This window comes from Podarcis pityusensis (assembly GCF_964106645.2).
Source record: "Podarcis pityusensis genome assembly, chromosome: 11".
Classification (NCBI taxonomy): domain Eukaryota; kingdom Metazoa; phylum Chordata; class Lepidosauria; order Squamata; family Lacertidae; genus Podarcis; species Podarcis pityusensis.
In genome coordinates this window covers 44,365,138-44,388,204 of record NC_138036.1, presented here as the reverse complement: position 1 = coordinate 44,388,204, position 23,067 = coordinate 44,365,138, and the positions used below count along the sequence as shown (strand labels likewise).

Genomic DNA, 23,067 nt, shown 5'->3' with positions numbered 1-23,067 from the left:
GAGTCGGTTTCTCTCTGGAGAACTGACGGGAGAAAGCGAAGTAGGCGAGGCGTTTGGTGTCTGTGGGGAGAGCGGAGCCTCTTCGGAGCCGCGCAGGGCAAGGTTCCTGTCGCCGTTGCTCCCTTTTTTTTCTGAGGGGGGGAAAGAGGAGCAGGAGTGGCGCGCTCGCGGGTTCCTCTCTCTCGCCTCAAGTCCCTCCTGCAGCCTCCGCGGAAGGGAGGAGTTAATAACGGGGCTCCTTCCCTTTCTCTTGCCGCTTGTGTGTGTGCAGGCAACTCCTGGGGGGCCGAGGTACCTCTGCTCCCTCCCCCAAATACAGTATCTGAGGGGGCCGCCGCCTCCCCAAGTTGATGGGCATCGCCGTGCAAACATGTCTTGTGATCAGTTATGCGGGGCGAGGCTAAACTGCTACCCCCCAGATTTTATTTAAGTTGGCACCCGTGTGGTTTGCTGTGTGCGCACCTCCTTCACCCCCTTATGGGTGTCGCTGGACCACCGAAAGCATGGGAGATGTCTCTAGACCTAGAAGTGGAGAGGACAATGGGGCTTACACGACACCTTCGAAGAGAACTTAGGAAGGTGTAGCTGAAGGTTGCTTGCTCTGGGCAAAAGAGGGGAGAGGACGCTCCCGTGTGATCCTGCACAGGTAATAATGCACATTGCCTGAGGGGGAATGCTAGAGAAGGAGAAAGGGAAGCGCTAGAGAAAGGGCCAGGCAACGTGGTCCCTTGGGAAACAGAACTCCTTGTGCTGTTAAGTCCTTTGTATATGATAGTATTGGGAGACCGACCTGTTCCTGAGGCACTGGGGTGACATGTTAAAAAGTTGTTGTGATACATATTGTGAAGCCATGGGCATTTGTGTGCATACCACCCTCTGCCTGGCCAGCAGCGATTAATTTGAGCCAGGGCGCACCAAGTATTAGCCGACGAACCCTTTTTCAATGCATTACTTTCTGTAATAGTGAAGGGGTGTGCCTTTGAGCATGTGCAGAGTGCCTTTCCCTCACCACTTTAATAACCACAGCCAGCTCTCCTATTTGGGGTTAAGGGAATAGGATTTGGGGGGCAGACAGTAGTACAGTTTCTATGCAGCCCCCCCAGACCAAGTACCTCTTATTTTATAAACTATCGCTGCCCCCCAAACCTCACATTTCAGTTCTCCCCTAACTTCCCTTTGACACTAGGGAATGGTGTGAACGTGGAAAGTCCTTTGGCAGAAATTTTTGTTCCCTCAAAACTGCTGACTGGATGAAGATAATGCCCAAAGACTGGAAAAGGAAGGAGTTAATGGGAGTTCTCCACTCACTGGGGAAGGAGGGGCAGCTCATGGGAAGCTGCTATGCCCCCTCCCAGCACTGCCCAGACTCCTTTGGAATAAAAATAATAAAGAGGTCAGTGGGAGATTCTCTCAGTATTACCACCAACCACCTTAAGCCAGCCCAGCAGCTGAAGGGAGAGCAGAGGCTGTTGGCTGGTGCTGGTGGTGTGTTAGCTGTTAAGGTGTGCTGGCTACATGAGCCTGGAAAGCTCTGGGCTGAGAGTAATGTGTATTAAGTGCTCTGGCTGTGAATTTGCATGAGTGAAAGTGGGAAGCCTACAAATCCCCATGTGTTGTTTTCCCTGCCTGCTGGTCTGTTGGAGAAGTGGAGCAGAACTGAGGCAGCTCAGGGGAGTTGCGGGGGGGGGGGGGGATTGGCTGGGAACTGCTGGCTGCTGGCTTGGTTTCCCTGGAGCATCATTCGGCAGAACAGCTCGCAGCAATCTAGGCAAAGGGTTCTGGATCCAGACCCAGGGAAATCCAGTTTGGGTATTGTCAGGTTCCAGGAACTATTGCTGGAGCAAGTTTCAAGGTTTTCTTAGAGAAGGGGGGCAGGGACTTGTACAGATGATGGCTGGTTCACACAGTGTTTTGTTTTGCAGAAGTTTCATGGAAAGAGAAGTGAAAATCCGCTTGGTTGTGGTGACTGAAAAGCCGAGTTCAAGGCTGAATGTAAAAATAAATAAATCACAATCTCTTGAGTTTTCATTCAGTTTTAGCAAAGTGAAAAGTGGAGTGCTGTGGTTTATGGATATAGTTATCTGGGACCAGTGAATTTGTATAGCTAGCTTCGTTGTGCAATGCTTATTGTTTTCTTAGCATTTGTGTTCCTAAACCCTGTATGCATATTTTTGTATATCTGCTCCCATTTTTGTGAAGGAAACTATTCTTTCCCCAGGAGTGGGTTCTTATAAATATAATTGAAAACCTGTAGATTTAAGATTGTTCAAATAGGAAGCAATCAGTTTGGTTTGTTTGTGATGGGAATATTTTGTCATCCACAACACAATGGAAGTTAAATCCTCATGAATGCATCAAGCAATTTCTATTAAACCGAAGTTACCAACGCACATCATAATTCAGAACCAGGGTTAATTATTAACCTAACATTAAATAAAAGTGGCAGAATTCTGTCTCCAACTATTGTTCTTTTATATTCTACTATTTTTGTGAAAGACAATGTTGTTTTTGTATTGTGACCTTTGTTTTAAAAAGCAGACAAACCAGTTGGGACGCTTGGAATGTCACTTTTTTGGTCTTGATTCTGCCATCCTTGTTTCCTGGACTTACTGCTTTTCTAGGAATATATTTCCGTAGGGTAGAGGGAGGTGCTTTAAGAAAGCTTGCAGGATGGCTCTGTTGATACCTAGAAATATTACTTTCCAAAACCCCAGAGAGTTTGTAGTTTTTTCTGCTTTAATTAACTGCTCCACAGAGCATATCCTATCCTATCCATGTGTACTCTGAAGAAAGATCTACTGAGTTCAGTGGGACTCCCAGGCTGCAATTCTAAAAACACTTACCATGGAAGCAAGTCCCATGGAAATCAATAAGGTTTACTTATGAGTAGATATGCATAGGATTGCATTGTGTCTCTTCACATTGTTTAGTGAAAAAGTGGAGACAAGGGAAGAACTAGGCTCTTTAGACCTTTATTTTTAAGTAGCAACTGCATATATTGTTCAGTGCATGAGATGACTGGGACTTTTCTTTAAGTGAAAGTACACTGCCAAGATATTTCTCTACGTGATATAATTTCTCATGGTATTGGCATGATCCCATTTAAACACTGATAGTTTATAAAACTTAATCTGGATCTTCCGGACAACTATATATAGGCCTTTGTCCTTTCTTACTTGGGAAAATTTACTGACTTTAATAAGAGCTTAACATAAGGAGGAACTGAAAACTGGTACATGATGTCTGCGAATGCTGAAACACTGTATAGAGGGGAGGGGAGTGGCTGCAGGGAATACAATAGATAGGAGATAGTTGGTTTGTTCGTTTGCTTTGTACAAAAAGTCAAAGATGATCTGAACCATGAGTAAAAAGAATCCAATTTTCACATATGTTCCCCATACTTTCCATTAGTTAACATCATAGTGCTTATTTTTCTGATAATTAAAGAGACCTACTTCATGTGCTAAACCAAGCTTCCTGAAAGGGAAAGTAACTGGGCACTCAAATGGATAAAGGACACTTCTACTTAACATCCCCAGCTATTTCATGGTAACAAAAGTAGATGCTAGAGCCATAGCTCTTTTCCAGAGGTTGTAATTTGAGGAGTGAAGCTAGTGCAGCTGGAGTCTGGAAAAAAGGGCAGCAGGGGTTAAGGGCAAGGAACTGCTTTCATTGATAAAAAAGAGAGCAAATTAATGATCTGTGATAAATCCAAAATAGAACTGTGCTCGTTAAAAGGAAGTCGGCAGTTGTAAACTTGTTTGTGTGCTTGTTTGGTAAAGGAAAGGGGAGATTTGTCACCTCCACAAGAGCAAGAAGAACTAAACATGAACGCATATGAAAGGCGCTCACATGGTTTAAGGCAATAAAGGCATAAAAGGATTAAATTGACCTCACCTAACAAATGCATTGCATCTTTGCCTATTTGCAGGAATACATTGCTGTGCTATCTAGAGGAATGTCCGGTGTGTTCTGTAGAAATCTATCACTCATTAACCTGACAGGTTACAGACCAAGAGCAGTTAGACGCTGGGATTTCAAGTGCACTCTAACATTTTATATTCTTGAGGCAGATTATATGCTGTTAGAGGCAGGAGAACATGGCATAGGAACAAAAGTGGTGCCTTTATTACCTCTTTTTCTATATGACATAATTCAATAACTCAAAGACCAAAACAGAAGGGATTATTCAACAAAGCTAATTTGGTTGAAATCTGTGAGCTATATCAAATAAGACAAGATCTGCACAATTTAGGGCTTCAATAAATGCATTCATATACAGTCGTACCTTGGATCTGAAACACCTTGGCTCCCGAACAATCGAGACCCGGAAATGAGTGTTCTGGTTTTTTAAAGTTCTTTTGGAAGCCAAACGGTGGGGTTTCTGCGGCTTCTGATTGGCTACAGGAGCTTCCTGCAGCCAATAATAAGCTGTGCTTTGGTTTTCAAACGTTTTGGAAGTGGAACTGAATTCCAGAACAGATTCCATTCTACTTCCAAGGTAGAAACAATGGGGAACCTGTTGCCTTTCAGATGTTGGAGTCATAGGTTCCTCATCCCTGACATATGTTTGAGTCAGAGAATGCTGATATTTAGTGGATCATATCATGGAGGAAAAACTGACAACTCGTTGTACATTCTGAGTATTCCAACCCCAATGCAATCCTGGTAAAAGTAACCACATAGTTAATTAAAACCAACCAGGCATGAGTAAAACATGTTAAGTAACCTATTGGATATGATCTCAGCCAAAGAAGGACTTCTAATGTAAATGCCCTTCTCTGTGGAGTGGATGACTTCACAATTATTTGCAGCTCAGGACATAGTTTCCACCTCATCACCTGGCTAGGGAAACGTAACTTTTGCTGTTCATGGCACTAATGTAATTCAGAAAATTGGTATCCTTTTCAGAACATAGAACATAACTTTTTCTGTAGCTAAAAAACACCTTAAGAAGAGGGAAGAGAGGAGGGAATGATAAAGGCTCAATTTGTGGGTGTATGCATACTCATGTAATTATTTAGTCAAGTCTACACTGACAAGATTTGTCATTGTCATTGGTGAGATCGATGCTCAACCCAGAACATTGATTACAGAAGATCTCGCCCAACTTTTAATTTGACTCTTTTCTCCAGACATTACATCTGCATCTTCTTCCAAGTGGTTTCCAGCGTTTCCTCCATCCCAGAGAAGCAAGCCAGAAGCTAGTATTTCTTCTGTAATGTCTTAATTGGTGGTCGTGAAGTGCCTCTAGTAATTAACTAAGTACATTTCAAAGCATCACAGTTAGATGGGTAAGAGATATACAGCGATCAGGTCACCTGACAGAGAGGATGCTGCTGTCTGTGGGTTGGCAGCTGCTGTTTTCACTCCACGGTCGCAACAGGACAGTAGCAACAGGAATCAGGTTTGTAAGCCTAGAACTTGTAGCTGCCTGGATTCTGCCTTTAATATGTTTTTATTCCAATGTGTTTTCAACACCTTGCTTTCAACACTTTTACCAGTTCTCAGCTGGTACCATTTTCCATATCCATCCTGAAACCTCAACTTGGCAGGTTCTAAAATAGTGACCCATGTGCCTTGCCTTTTTGTGTCTGCAGTTAAACGCCACTCACAAAGCAAATGTGGTGTTATTGTGTCAATGAGCCCTTTCCCAAAGCAATTTGCAACTAAACTTGCAATCCCAAGCACAATTACAAGAGAGCAAGTTTTAATTATCTCCTGTGAAGTCGTGCTTGTGCAGAGCATCCCTGCTATCTTCTCTCCCCATATGCCCCCCAACTGCTGCTGGGATTCACCCAAGCCTCTGCAGCAAATTTTGGGGGGTGGTAGGAGAATAATCCATTCTTAAGGAAATCAGCCCTGAGTGCTCACTGGAAGGACAGATCCGGAAGCTGAGGCTCCAGTACTTTGGCCACCTCATGAGAAGACTCGACTCCCTGGAAAAGACCCTGATGTTGGGAAAGATTGAGGGCACAAGGAAAAGGGGATGACAGAGGATGAGATGGTTGGACAGTGTTCTCGAAGCTGATAACATGAGTTTGACTAAACTGCGGGAGGCGTGCTCTGGTCCATGGGGTCACGAAGAGTCGGACATGACTAAATGACTAAACAACAACAGCAGCAGCAAAGGAGAAGAAGAGTAGGATAGTGCCATTGTGTGAACTTAAGTTGTTCTGGGAGCACAATGACTTTGTTGGATGCACACCCAAGAGACTTCTGAGCAATTGTACTTAAGATAGCACTGACCATAATCATAACCATTTGGTTTGAATATTGCACTTTAATATGTTATTAGCCTGTCTCCCCTAGCCTCAGACTAAGGTTTTGAACTGCAGAGTTGCATGGCCAGTGGCTTACCTCGTAACTACTACAGACTCGCCCGTTTGGTACTGACTAAGCTCAGCAGTGTGTGACATTTGTGGATTTCTAATGGCTCCCATTGCCTGGTAAGCAATGGACTATTGCATCTTTGTGGACAAGCATGGGATCAAAAAAACCGGCATTGTCGGTAGCTAAGGAAGTTCCTGTGTTGTGATCTCACCTTGGGGCACTGGAGAAGATTCTAATCACATTGGTAGTGCTCAGAGTTCGCTTTATGCAAACTTTTCACAGGCTGGCTATTTGATGTCAATTCGGTTAGCATAACTAAATTTGCTCAACTGATAGGTCAACTTACGCTTCATAAAATAAGCTAAAATAACTGGCTTTAAGAAGAGTTAGTACAGTCAATTTCAGAGGGACTAACTTGGCTTAAATCCAATAACTTTGGCAGCTTGTGCTGAAAGATAGGTCATGAGTACTTAATTACTTGATCAGGAATTTGTCCTGAACCATGAATTAAAACCTCTACTTTTATTATGGTTAAGCCAGTCTTGAGGTGAGAAAATGAGACAAATTTATGGAATCTTGAATTAGAATTTCCAGTAGTTTTGTTTTGGTTTTTAATCTATTTTCATAGAGTTCCGTGTAGTTATCCAGTGGAATCCTGCCCAACTTTTGTGAGTTATTACATTTAACTCCTTAAATACAATGATACCCTCTTCTGAATTACCTATAGTGTACAGTGGTACCTTGGTTTACAACCATAATCTGTTCCGGAGGTCCGGTTGTAAACCAAAACAGGTTGTAACCCAAGACGCACTTTCGCCAATGGGGCCTCAAAAAAAAATAATGGGTTGTAATCCAAAAAAAGGGACATGCACTTCCAGGTTTGACGTGGTTGTAATCCAAAACGGTTGCAAACCAAGGTACCACTGTACTAGATGAATCCTAGTATGTTGCTATTTTATTTATATCCCCCCTTGAAGCCAAAGTTGACACCCAAAGCAAACATTTGTTACAGTCACAGAGCTATAGTATGAGCCCGATAGATTGGCGCCTGCACTGCATGGGACACAGCCTCATGATTTGAGTACTTACCAATTTTTTGTTGTTTTTTTAAATAATATTTATTACTTTCCAACAAATTAGACATTACATAGAAAAAGAAAATAAACAATACAATACAATACAAAAACAATACCTAACACTAAACTAACAAAAACAATTTAAACTAAAAAAACAAAACAAAAGCAATTTAAAACACATCAAATAGTTTCAATCTTTCATTCACTTGTTTCCATGACCTCCTCACACCTCCCTTTTTGTATTCCACTTCTATTAGTTGTTTCAGCAATTCCTTTCCATCTTCCTCTGCTTTCTATCCTATAATTATCTTAACACATTTTGACCTTATTTTCCCCTTTAATTCTCTATTAATCTATTTATACTTAATTCCTTATAACATTTCTGCTGAAGCCATATAACTTCATTCCAACATTTTTCTAACATTCATTGATTTTACAATATTTCTGTAAATAGTCTTTAAACTTTTTCCAATCTTCTTCCACCGACTCTTCTCCCTGGTCTCGGATTCTGCCAGTCATTTCCGCCAATTCCATATAGTCCATGAGTACTTACCAATTTTTTGAATCCCAGTGAGAATAGTAACATAGCAGTCAAGGAAAAACATTTTCCCTTCCATCTAGTTTTCTGCAGGGTTTTTGTTTTGTAGGAAGAAGCAAGCATTCAGGAACTCCCACCATTGAAGTAGTAACAGACCAGAGTTAGATTTTCCACCTCAATTAAACCAAGCTATTAAACAGTGGTTTTAAGGTTCCGAAACCTACTGTGGGAAACTGAAAATTACACTGGTGGAATTAAACATTTTAAATATTTAGGCTGCCAGAGAATAGCTTATTTTAAATAAATTTATATAGAAACTGTTTACTATTCATGACAGTTAAGAAGCATAAAAGCAGCTAATGTTAAATAGAGAGGCATAGGATGAATAGGAAGAAAGTATACAGCAAACAAAGAAACAAACAAATCTCCCCTCACTGCATATCAGTAAATGCATGTAATCAATAACAAAAAATGAAGTTTCCAAGTAAAATATATTCATGTCTAAAATTTGATTCATACTAAGGTTTAATCAAAAGGGACACGGGTGGCGCTGTGGGTTAAACCACAGAGCCTAGGACTTGCTGATCAGAAGGTCAACGGTTCGAATCCCCACGGCGGGGTGCGCTCCCGTTGCTCGGTCCCTGCTCCTGCCAACCTAGCAGTTCGAAAGTACCTCAAAGTGCAAGTAGATAAATAGGTACCGCTCCGGCAGGAAGGTAAACGGCGTTTCCGTGCGTTGCTCTGGTTCGCCAGAAGCGACTTAGTCATGCTGGCCACATGACCTGGAAGCTGTCTGTGGACAAACGCTGGCTCCCTCAGCCAGTAAAGCGAGATGAGCGCCGCAACCCCAGAGTTGGTCACGACTGGACCTAATGGTCAGGGTTCCCTTTACCCTTAAGGTTTAATCAACTCTTTTTTTTCCCCAACTCTTATGTTAAGCGTATTGAGATGCTGCCATATGGAATCATGGTATGTTATTTTGTTTCTGAATGTTACCAACTCCACATAAGTATTTGTGCAGTGTATAAAAAGACTACAAGTTCCTTTTTGTCTGAATGGGCTTTTCGAAATAAAATCCCAAAGTGTATCTGTAGAGACTGAAGCATGGATGGAAAATGATAAGCCAGCTATTAACAGAACTGCCAGTTGCCGCATCTCAAGAGGGAAGACATATGGTAACTCACTATGTTCAGTACTGACCTTTCCCTTTAAAAGTATTTTTTTTTAATAATAGCAATTACTATATACAGTGTTTTAGTGCAGATACTTGGAATTCACTGTGAATCTATTGGTCCTCACAATTCTATTCTGTAGCTACCAAGCAAAACATGTCCAAAAAGGAATCAGGCATACTATGTTGAAATCTGTGGTATTTTTATTTTTGCCTACATGCTAGACTGCAGGATGAAGCTGTTGGCAAAAGTTGTTGGGGGGGGCGGGGAAATACTCCATTACGCCTATGGATTCTATATCCAGCTGCCTTCAATGGAAACCGAATACTCATGGCAGCAGGAGCAAATGGATGATTTTATGACATGGAATTCAGCCATAGTCTGGGCCCAGCGTATAAAAGCTAGACATTTTCCTGGAGTGGGATTGTGATTGCCATATTGATTATGCACTTTCCCCTCCCAGTATTTATACCATGTGCTTTTCGTCAATATTGCTTAGCCACAAAAACCTCACAAGAATCTTTCAGTAATTAAAAGGAGAGCATCCTTATGCAGCTAGTGAAAGTGAAGGTCTTGTTTCTGACTCTCTAGCAAAATCTACATCTTAACTCCTGGAAACTTGACTGCATGGTGTTTCTGGACTAAAAAGGTTCTGGTAAAATAGCAGATAATCTCTTTTAAGTAGCCAACTGTGCTTCATTATAGAGGATTTCTCTATCTCTTTCTCTCTCTCTCACGCCACTTGCATGGGATACATCTTTTCAGGAAAAGAGAAAGGAGGAAGCAGATAATTTGCTGCATTTTATGAGTTTTTTAATAAAACAAAAACCATTGATACCTGTCAACATCTTCTGTTTAGTGCCAGTTTGACATGGTTCTGTGCTAATTCCTTTCCCATTCTTGAGTTATGGCCTAGCTTGACACTGTCCTTGGCCTCTTCATCTATTAATCATGGAAGCTGCTTTCTTATTCGGTTGCCATAGTTTCAGTGCCTCAGATAGTGTTGGGGTGCCTTGGGAAAGGCTTGAGATATACTAGGACTTGCAAGCCTTGCAGTTATTCTGGCACTTGCATAGCTCTGAAAGAACAGAAAACAGCTCCAACATAATTTCAACATAAGAGGAAACTTCTGGATGTGTCTCTCTGGACCTTGTTATGTGCACACCCAGCTGATATTTTCTCCGGGATTTTCTTCTTCCTGGGGAAAAAAACACACCCAAGAACTTGCAGTTCAGAGACTAATGGCTGCTTTTATCTACTGCAAGGAAAGGAAAGGGTTTTCTGTTGATGAATGGTTGAGAAAATTAGGGCATTTGGCAATACAGGTAATTTTTTGGTTCTTAGCTGCACATGGCATGATGTTATGTTTTTGATAAAGCCATTTTTTGTAGTTGCCATTCTCAAGCTGATATTAACTTTTCTTTAATTGTGCTTGCAAGCTGGTGAACTTTTGTGTCTGGAAACTAGCTATTTCATGTGTTGAGCTTGAAATAAAGGAAGACTGAACTTTGGTTATCCAAAGAACCATAGCCATTTCACGTTGATTAGAAACATTTCGTTCTCAAGTTTTACAGTTATATGTTTCTAAATGCAGAGTTATGTCTTCCTAGGAAAATATATACTTGCGTGAACAATGACTAGCTTCTCAGAAAAATGCTAATCAACTTGAGGGACTAAAACACAAGGCACCCATCCCTGAACTTGGAGCAAGAAGCAGATTTTCTTGACACAAATTTCAGTAGAAGTCAAATTACATTGGACAGTGGCAATTCCATGAGTTTCTACACATAGCTGACCCAGTCGTGTAGAAAGCAGGGTGGTGAGATCCAATTCTGGCAGCAAAAGGGATGCTGTCCCCCTTCTCCTTCCATACATAGCTTGCCTCTCTGCAGAGCCTCCCTTTGAACACCTTGCTCCTCAGCAAGGTCCCAGTATCAGAAGTGAACTTGGCAGGATTAAAAGCGCTGGTGGGGGTGAGGAGTTGTGTGGAGGTAAGTAGCAGGTCCAGGGAGGGTATATTGTCATGCTCATTTTATTGTTAAAATTGGACCCCCACACAACTCCATATGAAATAGGCATGTCTAACTTCACCTTGATTACACCATAATCATAGAATCGTAGAATTGTAGAGTTGGAAGGGACCCCAAGAGCCATCAAGTCCAACCCCTTGCAATACAGGACTCTTTTGCCCAACATGGGGCTTGAACTCACAACCCTGAGATTTAGAGTCTCTTCCTCTACCGAAGACATAGGCAAACCCCGGCCCTCCAAATGTTTGGGACTACAATTCCCATCATCCCTAGCTAACAGGACCAGTGGTCAGGGATGATGGGAATTGTAGTCCCAAACATCTGGAGGGCCAGAGTTTGCCTATGCCTGCTCTACCGACTGAGCTGATAAACATTCACAGTGCAGTCCTATGTGCGCCTTCTCTGAAGGAAGCTCCATTGAGTTCAATGAAACTTGCTTCCAAGCAAGCGTCCATAGGATCGCTGGCTAAATTTTAATATCGTGAAGGGTGGTGCGTGTCCTGCATCCTTCTACATATGGTTTTTCAAAAATATTGTAATTTTGTCGCTGGAGAAGTTGTGGTGGACCTGCTCTTCTCATTGGAGTGTTAGCATGAGCAGGTTCCGGTTTAGGCTAGTCACCCAGATGCAAAAGAGGACAGGGCACCTGTAGGGAGACAGTGTGGTTTAGTGGTTAGAGTGTCAGATTGGGCCGTGAAGCTCTCTGGGTGACCTTGAGCCAGTCATTACCTCCCAGCCTAGCCTACCTCACATGGTGGTTGTGCGGATTAAATGAGAAGTGGGAGAAGCATGTGCACTTACCTTGAGTTCCTTGGAAAAAAAGATGGGATATCAATGCAATGCAATGTAATAAAAAGAGTTGAATAGATGAGGCGATTTCGACATGTATAGCTTCAGCAGGCTACATCTGAAATTTTCACACAACGGTGTAGAAAGTGGAAGAGTCCTGTCTTCTTTTTCACCTGCCCCTCCAGTTCACTGTGGCATTGTAATTGACTTCCCCCCAGAGACAAATTCATTCATTTATTTTTAAAAACCATTTGTTGGCCACCTTTCCCAGGATTCAGAGTGCCATACCATAACAAAACAAATTCAACAAATGAGCAAGCAAACCGAAATCAGCAGTACAGTGGTACCTCGGGTTACATACACTTCAGGTTACAGACTCCACTAACCCAGAAATAATACCTCAGGTTAAGAACTTTGCTTCAGGATGAGAACAGAAATCGTGCTCCGGCAGTGCGGCAGCAGCGGGAGGCCCCATTAGCTAAAGTGGTGCTTCAGGTTAAGAACAGTTTCAGGTTAAGAAGGGACAGAACAAATTAAATACTTAACCCGAGGTACCACTGTATTAATAAAGACAAGCCAACTGAATCAGAGGTCAAATGGAATAAATGCTTTTTTTGCACCACCACCAAGACCAATAGAGAAGGGGGATTTGGGCTCTTGGGGCAGGGGGTCCAGAGGTGCTTGATGGAAGAGCTGCTTCTCATCAGGACCGTTCTCACATTCCATGGAGTTGAGCTTTGAAGCACGGTCTGAGAGGATGATCTAAGCTAGTACAGGAGGAATATAAGGAAAGATTCCCTCTCTGAAACATGTGGGACCCAGCTATGAACTTTTCCAGCAGCTTCAATAAGATTAATTTGATAAATTTTAAGAAGCATTTAATGTTCAAGAAAATAACATTGAAAAAAAACAGTTAAGCAAACCATTTTAGTCAAAGCTATGCTAGAGGATTATGCGCTGCTTAGTTTGTCAGATGTGGAACCTGTCTGAAGACATAGTGACATTTGAAATTATAAATAAGCTACTTTTCATTCAGGGATGAATATCAGAACTTCAAGCATGTCATTTCAACAGCCTGAATAACATGCTTTTGCAGACTATCAACTATTGCCTCCTCTGAAGTAGTTTCTGATTGAGGTTTCATAACATGAAATAGATAAAAGGATAAGTGTTTATATGATGCTAGATGCGTCAAGTTTCTGGGGATCAGGGGCGCTAGTTGTAAACCTTTGCTCTTGTGATGGCACAGAAGCTTGGAAATGAAATATATTGTTGCGCGCCACCCAATCTCCAAGCGGTGCAAGATTCCGGGGTTCCAGGCACTTATCTGGGGTTCATGTGTCTTTAGAATATATGGTTTATTTATGCAGGTATACAACCTGAGCCCATGATGGAGGGGTTCATAGACTAGGTCCAGCACCGAAAGCCTTCTGGCGGTTCCCTCGCTGCAAGAAGCCAAGTTACAGGGAACCAGGCAGAGGGCCTTCTTGGTAGTGGCACCCGCCCTGTGGAACGCCCTCCCACCAGATGTCAAAGAGAAAAATAACTACCAGACTTTTAGAAGACATCTGAAGGCAGCCCTGTTTAGGGAAGCTTTTAATGTTTAATAGGTTATTGTATTTTAGTGTTTTGTTGGAAGCTGTCCAGAGTGGCTGGGGAAAGCCAGCCAGATGGGCAGGCTATAAATAATATATTATTATTATTATTATTATTATTATTATTATTATTATTACCCAAAAAGGGCCTTGTTTCTCTCATAGCCACAGCCTTGGATTCATACAGAAGTCAAATATTGCTCTCAGACATTGCTCTGACTCCAGCTTGCTACTTTCCTTCTAACTCACATCACTGCAACTGTAAACTAAGGCTTTGACCTTCTAACCATATCTCAGTTGAGGGAGGGGTTACACCCATTTACTGTTTCAAACAGAGCTTCCTTTTCTTTGTTCTATTAATGGCCCATCACCCAGGCAATCACCTCAACACCAGAAGCTAACCTGCCTTATATTTTAATACCTGTTAGATCCAGGGATTAGAAAGATCTTGCATACAGCGTACTTCCCTTGCTCCAACTCATAACAACCACATATTTTTTCCTAAGCGCATCACAATGAGATTCTGGAATCATTTCTCACAAGGTAAAGAGCATGTCAGTTAATCTATATAATCTTGCGATGGCTCAGTTGTTTGACAGAAAATGTCCCGATCACAGTACAATACTCATATGGGTAGAAGCTGGTTTGTTTCAAAGGAAAAGTAATATTAGGGAAGGCGTATCATAGATCCAAGGCTGAAAAGGTATCTTAAACAAATTCATTTGTGTTCCCAGAAGTTGTTCTGGATTAGTCAAGTTAGATGTGGACACAACCAAGCTCTTTTAAGAAAGTTCGTATCTCTTGTATAAAAGGTAGTGCATGATGTTGGGGTTTAACATTTAAGTTTAACCTGGTGTTTTCCAGTTATGTTTTTTCTGCAAAAGACTGCTCTGAGTAGATTAAGGACTTGATTATATTACTGCCAAAAAATGGAGATCCAAGACTATTTTAATTTTTTAAAATTCAGTTAAAAATCTTTTTAAAATGACGCTTTTAGTTTAGGCACATGCACTGGGCATTCTGTGGTATGGTTGCCTAGAGTCTAGTGCAAAGTAAGCATGGGGGTTCTGTTCCTGGCCCCCACGTGCATTGTTGGAGTGCGCATAAGCCTGCTCTATTCTGCCCTCTTCTGGCTCCCAAACGACCCGTGTATCAGTTGGATGCGTGGCAAATGTTCTCTGTATGTATTGCATAACAATCGTATGTATGATATTAGCAAATCATGTAATTTTTGTTAGTATTATTGGGTGACTTTGGCTCATACTACAACATGTAGTCTAGATTTTGGGCTTTGTGTATTTGTGGCTGTGATGCCTTGGACGCATAGCTGTCAACTTACAGATTTGAAAACAAGGGACCAGCAGCCTCGAAAATAAGGGATCAGCAGCCAAAATAAGGGATTTTCCGGGCACAGGTATGTTCGACTTCTGAGCCCCTCCGAGCCAAAGGCGGAAAGCCCAGCCAGCAGCCAAACGAAGCCTCAAGCGGTGGTTCCCACAGCGCAGCAACCCAGCAAGGGGGATGCAGCAAGGAAAACCACCGTCACCTCTCCGCTGGGAAGCGCTGAGCAAAGGCAAATCCCCAGGCAACGCAGCCGATTTGATCGGCACAAGGCATGCAAGCTCCACCCCCCAGTCGTTCTTAGACTCCTTATTGGGTGAGCAGCCAAGCAACACAGTTGGAGCCTCCCTCCTCCCTGGCCAGCAGGGAGGGAGGGAGAGGAGCTGCTTCCTTTGAAACCTGGGAAATTTAAGGGACATCATCAATCCGGGACAGCAGCGGGACACGGCGGTGGGATAAGGGAGTTTGCCACCAAATAAGGGACGGTTGACAGCTATGCTTGGACAGCATAAAGTTTCTGAACCCTTTCTAGTTCTTTAAGATGCTGTTGAACTTAGGCCTCCAGGTCTGCAAGGCAAGCGAGGTCTGTCAAGTCCTTGGCTCAACCTCACAATCTTATTTCTGGCCACAACATATTTGCATATGTAAATTTATTTAAATATTTACACACTCTTAGATTTTCCACCGTCAAGCATTTAGGCTGGCCTAAGATTAAACCATTGTGTAAGCTCAAACCCAGTTGAATCATTGTAAAATCAGTCATTTGCGACATATAGCATATGTCGTACGTTGTACATCAGGATGGGATGAGATTATGGCCAGGATCAACAAGACAAAGCCAGAAGAAAGTGTCACAGTTAAATTGTTTCATGTGCAGACGTATTTGGAACCTGTCAAAAGAAGATTCTGCTTTGGCTAACTTCCAATATAGAACTATTCTACAGGTTGAATTAAAGACTTCAGACATGTCCACATCCATCCCTATGGTACACAGAGTTCAGGATTTTAAGTGGATTCCTTTTCAGGAATTTGCCCATTTTTAATGTTTTTATTTGCCTATTTTGAGTATATATAGACACAATCTCAGGTGAGGACTGTACCATTTCACCCATGCTTAAATTGGCCATGTACCTCTTGTAAGTGTGCACAAAATTTAATGAACTTTTCAGAGGTGTATAACACAAGCATTTTTTTCTACAAATGCAGAGCAACCTTATCATATATATTTATTCAGAAATATACTTCCTGGAAAATGCGCCTATAATATTGCAGTTTGGGGGTGTTATTATCTAACTGTCTCAGTATTTGATTTACTCCGCTTTCCATTTGTTCTTCAAAACATTACTTACTTGAAATGCATTTCATATCACTTGAAGAACAGATTTCTTAATAAATGTTCAATGTATCATATTAAAACCATTTTTACATTAGGATTTTAAAAAGATGATGATCATGTATCTTAAATAAAGCTCTGGTTGTATTCAGCTCACTGGTGGTGTAGTAGAATAATTTGTACTTATTAATTATAAATGGTGAGCTTTTGCAGTTCAGACTTATTGATCTTTAACCATCTTAATGAGAAATTACCTAAATTAAATTGATTTAATATTCGCGGTAATGTGTTCTAGGAAAGTGATAATGTAACATAACTCCAGAACTGTATCCCATCGAGCAAAAATGGCCTTTCATGCAAATAAATTCTTACTGTATTTTTTCAGGCAGGGATTCGAATAAAGCAAGAAAATAAATCTAGTTCTTAGAACAGCAATAAAAAGATATAATATTTTTGGTGTATCTCTTTGGGTCTAGGTCTGAGCTAGAGAAATGGGAAATCCACAAATTACTGTAGGTTGGATCTATTCTAGACTTAACAGAGCAATCCAAACCACTCCACGTTTTACCTGACCCAAGACTATGTTTGGATTAGATGGATCCCCTTTCCAGCTCAGCCACTTTCCCACCAGCCATGACTGAGCTCCCTCTTCCATGCACACCACATGTGTGGGCAGGAACCATTGGAAAGCCCCCAAAACGATGTGTTCTGAGGGTGGGGAGCAAGTAGGGCTGAGATGGTCCAACTCCTTTCACGCAATGACACCAGGCACAATTTTGGGCCTGTTGCTATGCCTTTGGAGCCAATTGTCCTGCCCACTTTCTGCAGCAGATGACATGAGCACAGTAGGGCTATGGATGTGGCGGTGGCTTTGCCGCTCTGCCAAACCACGCTAGCAGGAGGGGGTAGTTTGGGTTGTTGAAGTGAGAATGGCAAAAACACACCTAAGAAGCTTAGATCATATATATGACTAACACCCTTCTTTGGAAATTAAACCCATGTCCAGACTTTTAACATTCAAAAACTTTACTTGCAGAAACATAATATTTATAGCTTCTCCAAACATGGTAGTACAGTCTCTTCTTCTAGCTTACGAACAACTGTATTTTCTTTTCTTTCCAGAGCTCAGCACTCAGCCATCTCTATCTCAGTTAGGCCATGTCTTTAAGCTCCTGTAACAGATTTCCACTTTTGCCTTCTCCTGCAGCTCTGTTCTTTATTTCAGAGCGCAGAAGAAGCATTCAACTTAGCAGTGTTCACTGTGGAGTCTAAAACACAGTCATCTTGCACCACATAAAATGGAGTCTCTTCTTAACTAGATACCTCACACGAGACCAACGTTAGCTAATCGCCTGAGAACTACTAGAGAACTCTCTAGAATTCAGTTACCAGCCAATTGAATTTAAATACATAGTAATGCATACAAGCATTTACAAGTTCAGTGAATAAAATTACCATACTTAACGGTTGTGGCTTTCCTTAGTTAATCATAAGTCTAATCGGTTTCAGTGGGAACTAAGTTCAACTAACTTAGCCTGGATTCACCCCTATGTTCCCAAACTATTTGCCAAGGTAAGATGAGTGTGGGGTGTGGAGGGGATATTTATAGGCAATTATTGGTGGGCGAGAGAAGGAATTCTTTATATTTTTGGCACCTGCTGATTTGCACCCTTAAACTGTCTCCGTGGGCTAATTTTGAGCTCAGATGGGGGGACAGGAGAACTTGTAAGGGTGAAATAGCATGCTGGGGAAAAGGCTATGCATCTCTTCCTGACTTCAAAGTCTCCTCTGCAGATATCTCTGTCCTGTCACTATATTTGTGTTACCAGGTAAGTTCATGATTTGACGCTCCATGTTTGTCTCAGAATATGCAGTTCTGTCCAAGACTAGCATTAAAATTCCATCAGGTTTTTTCTTCCCCAAAGCAAGGACTGTTGCACTAGTCGTTTTAAAAGCTGTTCTGGCAGTGGGAAAAGCTGTTGCATAAGCCATTGCAGTCATTTTATTATCTTCAAGGTGTTTCCTTTTTGTTTTGATGAAGGGGAAGTTGAGCGTGTTTCGCTGCGTAACTTTTACATCCTTAGAGGAAACATGTGATACAAGGTGTTGTCTTCTTCACCCTTCACCTTGCTCTCAACATAAAGCCCAGACATATTGCCAGAACATTTCCTTTCCCATGATCACGTTGTTCTTTGGTAAAAAGGGGAGTTCCAAAATCCATCATTAAACAACCTGAAGGTTTTCTGAAGATCGAACGGGATAACTCACAGATAACTTGGATAACTCCCTTGGATCTGGCAACTTTGTGAAGGGAACAGGAAGTTCAAATCCTTTCAGCTTCCTGTTTCTCCCATGTAGAACTTTACTCCCACGTGAAACTTTCTATTTCTCAGACAGAACTTTAACATCTCCCCTGCCTGGGAAACACAAAATACTTTCAATGTCACAGCAACCCGAACAAGTTTGGAAAATACAGAAAGGCAGATGACCAGGAAGCCACATAATCACATCTAAGACTTAGGCTGTACACAAACATAGTTTTGTTTTAGAATCGAGAGAGAGAGACTGAGTACTTGCTTTTTCTACCTAATCCACACACAATTTAGACCTACTGCTCAGTGTGTCTATTTGAAAACAAATGGAAGTTGTCCCAGCAGTTGCGGGGGGTGTATTCACACCTGCTCACTGATGTTGTGGGTGGGCATATTCCAAGATCACAATCTCCATTTTCCCCTTCATTACATGTGCAGGGCAGAAAAGGCACAGATAACCGAATCAGGGGGAGGGTTTTCAAGCACACATCAAGTAACCACACCACAGGTGAACAGCAGGATCTAGAACCTATCTAGACTGAAAGCAAAACTTTCAATTTTTTGCCCTGCAAATGAATTAGTGTGTGCACAGCCTTTGTTGTTGCACTTGTTCTTCTGATCTTACACCTATGTTTTTGACAGTAAGACAAAAAGTCAGAGTTTGTTCATCACTTTTATCTTCTTGCCAGGAAAAGCTTCATTTCTACTTTCCTATGTGCCCAGCAGCTGTTTAGGGAAGTTTTTAATGTTTGATGTTTTACTGTGCATTACATTTGAATGTGTTGGAAGCAGCCCAGAGTGGCTGGGGCAACCCAGTCAGATGGGCAACATATAAATTTATTATTATTATTATTATTATTATTATTATTATTTATTATTATTAAAGAGAGTCCTGTTGAAGTTGCAAGTCCATGATAAGTTTAGTCTAGAAAAGCAAATGGATTTGTTTAGTTTAAAGCTTCAACCATATAGCTGAGACAAGTTTTGCGCATAAAAGGTATTTAGCCCTTTAATAATAAGACTGCATTCTCAGACTTGGAGAGTATTACTTCATCTTTAGCAAGCGCTTTAAATTTGTTACTGCCATATATTTTTGCAATAGATATATTTATCCATTCTCGTATGAGTGAAGTGCTGAAGGTGACATCACTTGGGAAAATATAAATAGCACCTCGCCCAAGTGTTGTTTGTGCTAGAGAAATTGCAATACTTCAAGCTGGCTCCTTATTGTGTGTGACATGGCACTGAAAATTAATGCGGGTTTTATACTGAGACAGTGATGGACAGTGTGGGATTTATAAGGAGCCTTGATATCAGCTACACAGATAAAATGCATGCTGTAATGTAATTGCTATGGCAGCTATTTGCTGGAGCTCCTCCTGCCCTATCAGCCTGCCCAGACACTACAGTCAGCACCATAGAGTGGGGGTGCCATTGTGCCACCAGCAAACATAGCTCATGTGCTGACATGGGGCAGGGCCTTTTTTGTTGTGGCGCCTTAGCTGTAGAACTTCACTAGCCACCCAGATGTGTGGATAATGAAATCTTCATTGGCCAAGTAGAAACCTATCTGTACACCTGGCCCTTTTAAATGTGTTGCAGGAGGGGGGGTTATTGGTTTGTTGTTGTTCTTATTTTTACTATGTATTTTGCAGTTTTTATATTGTCAATTTTTACTATGTATTTTGCAGTTTTTATATTGTCAATTTTTCTGTGAACTGCCCTAAGAGCTGCGGATGAAGGGTGATATGCAAACTGAAGAAATAAAAATAATAATGAAAAAGTAAATTCTAGGGAAATTACCAGAGAGAGGATCTCAGCCTTTCCTTATTTTACGCTTCTCTGTTTTACTATGGTTGTGTTTTAATTGTTGTCCGTGCTGTGAGATGCATTTATATTATGTTGGAAACCATTCTGTGATAGGCTGCATGATGAAGGGAAGTGAATAAAATTTCTAAAAAGATAAATATTATTAAGGGGCTTGTGACATGCAGAAGAGCGAGATGCTGTGAGTTGCTGTGCTGGTTTAGCAGGACTTGAGACTGGTCACAAGGGTCTTGGTCTTCCTGGAAGTTGTAGCTCTGTGAAGGGTAAACTGCAGTTACCAGAATTCGGGCTGTGTGCTTTAAATGTATAGAAGTTGTGTCCCCATGTGTAATTTCAACTGCTAGCAAAAGTGACTCATTTTAGTATGTGTGAACTTGAGTGGATACTTCCGTAAAGGTAGTGGGACCCCTGACCATTAGGTCCAGTCGTGGCCGACTCTGGGCTTGCAGAGCTCATCTTGTTTTATTGGCCGAGGGAGCCGGCGTACAGCTTCCGGGTCATGTGGCCAGCATGACTAAGCTGCTTCTGGCGAACCAGAGCAGTGCACGAAAATGCCGTTTACCTTCCTGCCGGAGCGGTGCCTATTTATCTACTTGCACTTTGACGTGCTTTCGAACTGCTAGGTTGGCAGGAGCAGGGACCGAGCAACGGGAGCTCACCCCGTCGCGGGGATTCAAACTGCCGACCTTGTGATCGGCAAGTTCTAGGCTCTGTGGTTTAACCCACAGTGCCACTGTAGCTTTAATAATTACATGGGGAGAAGGATGAGTTCTCTGCTCTTATTAGTATCCCTCCCCCCAAGTTGGTTGAGGCAATCACAATATACAATACAAATTGTACAATTCAATACAATATTGTCTTGTACAATACAATAAGATACAAAGATTTCTGCTATACATTGCAATCCTGTACGCACTTAGCTAGGAGTAAGCCCCATTTAATTCAGTGGGTCTTGCTTCTGAGTAAACATGTATAGAATGGCATGCTTGAGATTTAAAAATATATTTTTATAGCAGGCTTCTGGAATTTTGTTCAGGGAGCATTGTCCCATAAAAGGACATGCAAATAATCATCTTAATGTATCTGCATAAATGCCTCAGATTCTATGGCATCGTGTCCAGTTTTTGCATAAAACTTCCTTTATATCCTACTTTTTTCCCCATTTTCCCTTTCTTTCTCTAGTCTGCCCTCTCGTGATAATCAATCTCATTGCAACTACTCTTACCAGCCCGCTGTTTAGTGAAGCAGCTGAAATAAGGAAACTGCTAAAAAGTGGGGCTTTTGCAATATGTAATTGTGATGTTTATAATATTGAAAACACTTTACAGTTTTTTGAGCAAAATGTTAGGCTATGCATGTGTTCACATGCACAAAATAGAAGCTTTTATTGCCTATTATAACTTTCACGTGATTCTCTCACAATAACACTACTGTAATAGCAATACTGCACAGAATATTTTAAAATACTATTTCTTCTGTAATTCTAACGAAAAACAGAAGATTAAATTCAGTCAAATTCAAAATAGTTTTCCATTAAAGAATGATAGCAAGAGAAAGCTTGCACAGCCTTCAAATAACAATGCTTTTGGTGGACCTAAGGGTGAAAGTATCTTCTCTAGCATCCTGAACAGTTTATGGGGGCAGAGGGAACCCAATTTTCCCTCTTACTCAAATGTGCTGTAGCTTTCAAGGCTGGAAGAAATAAAAAATTCGCTTGTAACCAGCATTCGAAATTTGCCAGGCACATTTTGCACCTGGCTATCAACAACTTGCAACCAAGTGAAGATGCCCAGGTGCTAGGATAGCGCTTGATGTCTCCACCACCTGGACGTTCTTGCCTGGGGATCCTTGGATCCTGACTGTTTTCACACACTAGCAACACATCCTGTAGAATTCTATCCATTATATTTAATCTGCGCAATCAGAATGAATTTCAGGAACCAATACGACTTTCGAGCCGTCGGGCCCCAAAATGGCAGCTAGGTATTCCATTCTGGCGACTGTAACTCTGGTTTAAGGAGCTGTTTGGTGCCTAGCTTAAATACCCAAGTTTCTAACATTACATGTAACTGTTATCAGGTGAAGATGGAGCACCGTGCATGTGTGAAATTGCTGACTTCCTTGTAGTCTCCAGTGCAATCCCAGGATGGTTATTTATTTCATTTATTTATTTCATGAAATTTATACGCCGCTTGATTGTAACCCCCCCCCAAAAGGGGGGGACCAGCAAAGCAGTTTCTGTCAGTTGGAGCCTGCTAGCCAATCAACAACCACATTAATTTACATTAAAATTTCTTGGCCTTCATCCAGTTTACTGCTGCATTAAGGCAGTGGTCCAAGGCTTGCACAGCCCCTCCTGATTCAGATGCTGAGGAGGAAGAGAGCTGCGTGTCATCAGCGTACAGAAGGAACTGTGCTCCAAAACGCCTAATGACTCCTTTCAGTGGTTTCATGTTAAATAGTGTTGGAAGCAGAATACTGCCCTGTGCAACTCCATAGCACAGATGCTGGGAGGACAAAGAGCATTCCACCCACATGTTCTTAGGTCTCAACTGCACAGCTATGACCAGAACGTTTGTAGTATAGTGCCTCCAATACCACACAGTCAATTCAGGAAGATATCATGGTCAATGGTTTCAAACGCCACTGAGAGATCAGGTAAGAGTAACAGGATTGTGTTCTCATCCCTCTTTCAGCAAAAGCCATCCATCCATCATGTTG

At 41.7% G+C, this 23,067-nt stretch overlaps 1 protein-coding gene and 1 long non-coding RNA gene across 8 annotated transcripts in view; both read left to right on the top strand.

Annotated features, from left to right (window-relative positions):
* Positions 1-23,067, top strand: part of LOC308458451 — a 262,354-nt gene that overhangs the window by 24,906 nt on the left and 214,381 nt on the right. The window lies entirely within an intron of this gene.
* The window catches only part of SEMA6A (semaphorin 6A), a 185,397-nt gene that overhangs the window by 1,746 nt on the left and 160,584 nt on the right, over positions 1-23,067 (top strand). Inside the window, exon 1 of one of the 7 annotated variants that reach the window (XM_080972391.1) lies at positions 420-646. The exons of the other annotated variants lie outside the window; for them this stretch is intronic. The gene's annotated coding sequence lies outside the window, so the exon portion shown is untranslated. Of the gene's footprint in view, positions 1-419; positions 647-23,067 lie in introns of those variants that run through there. 7 annotated transcript variants of the gene reach the window in all.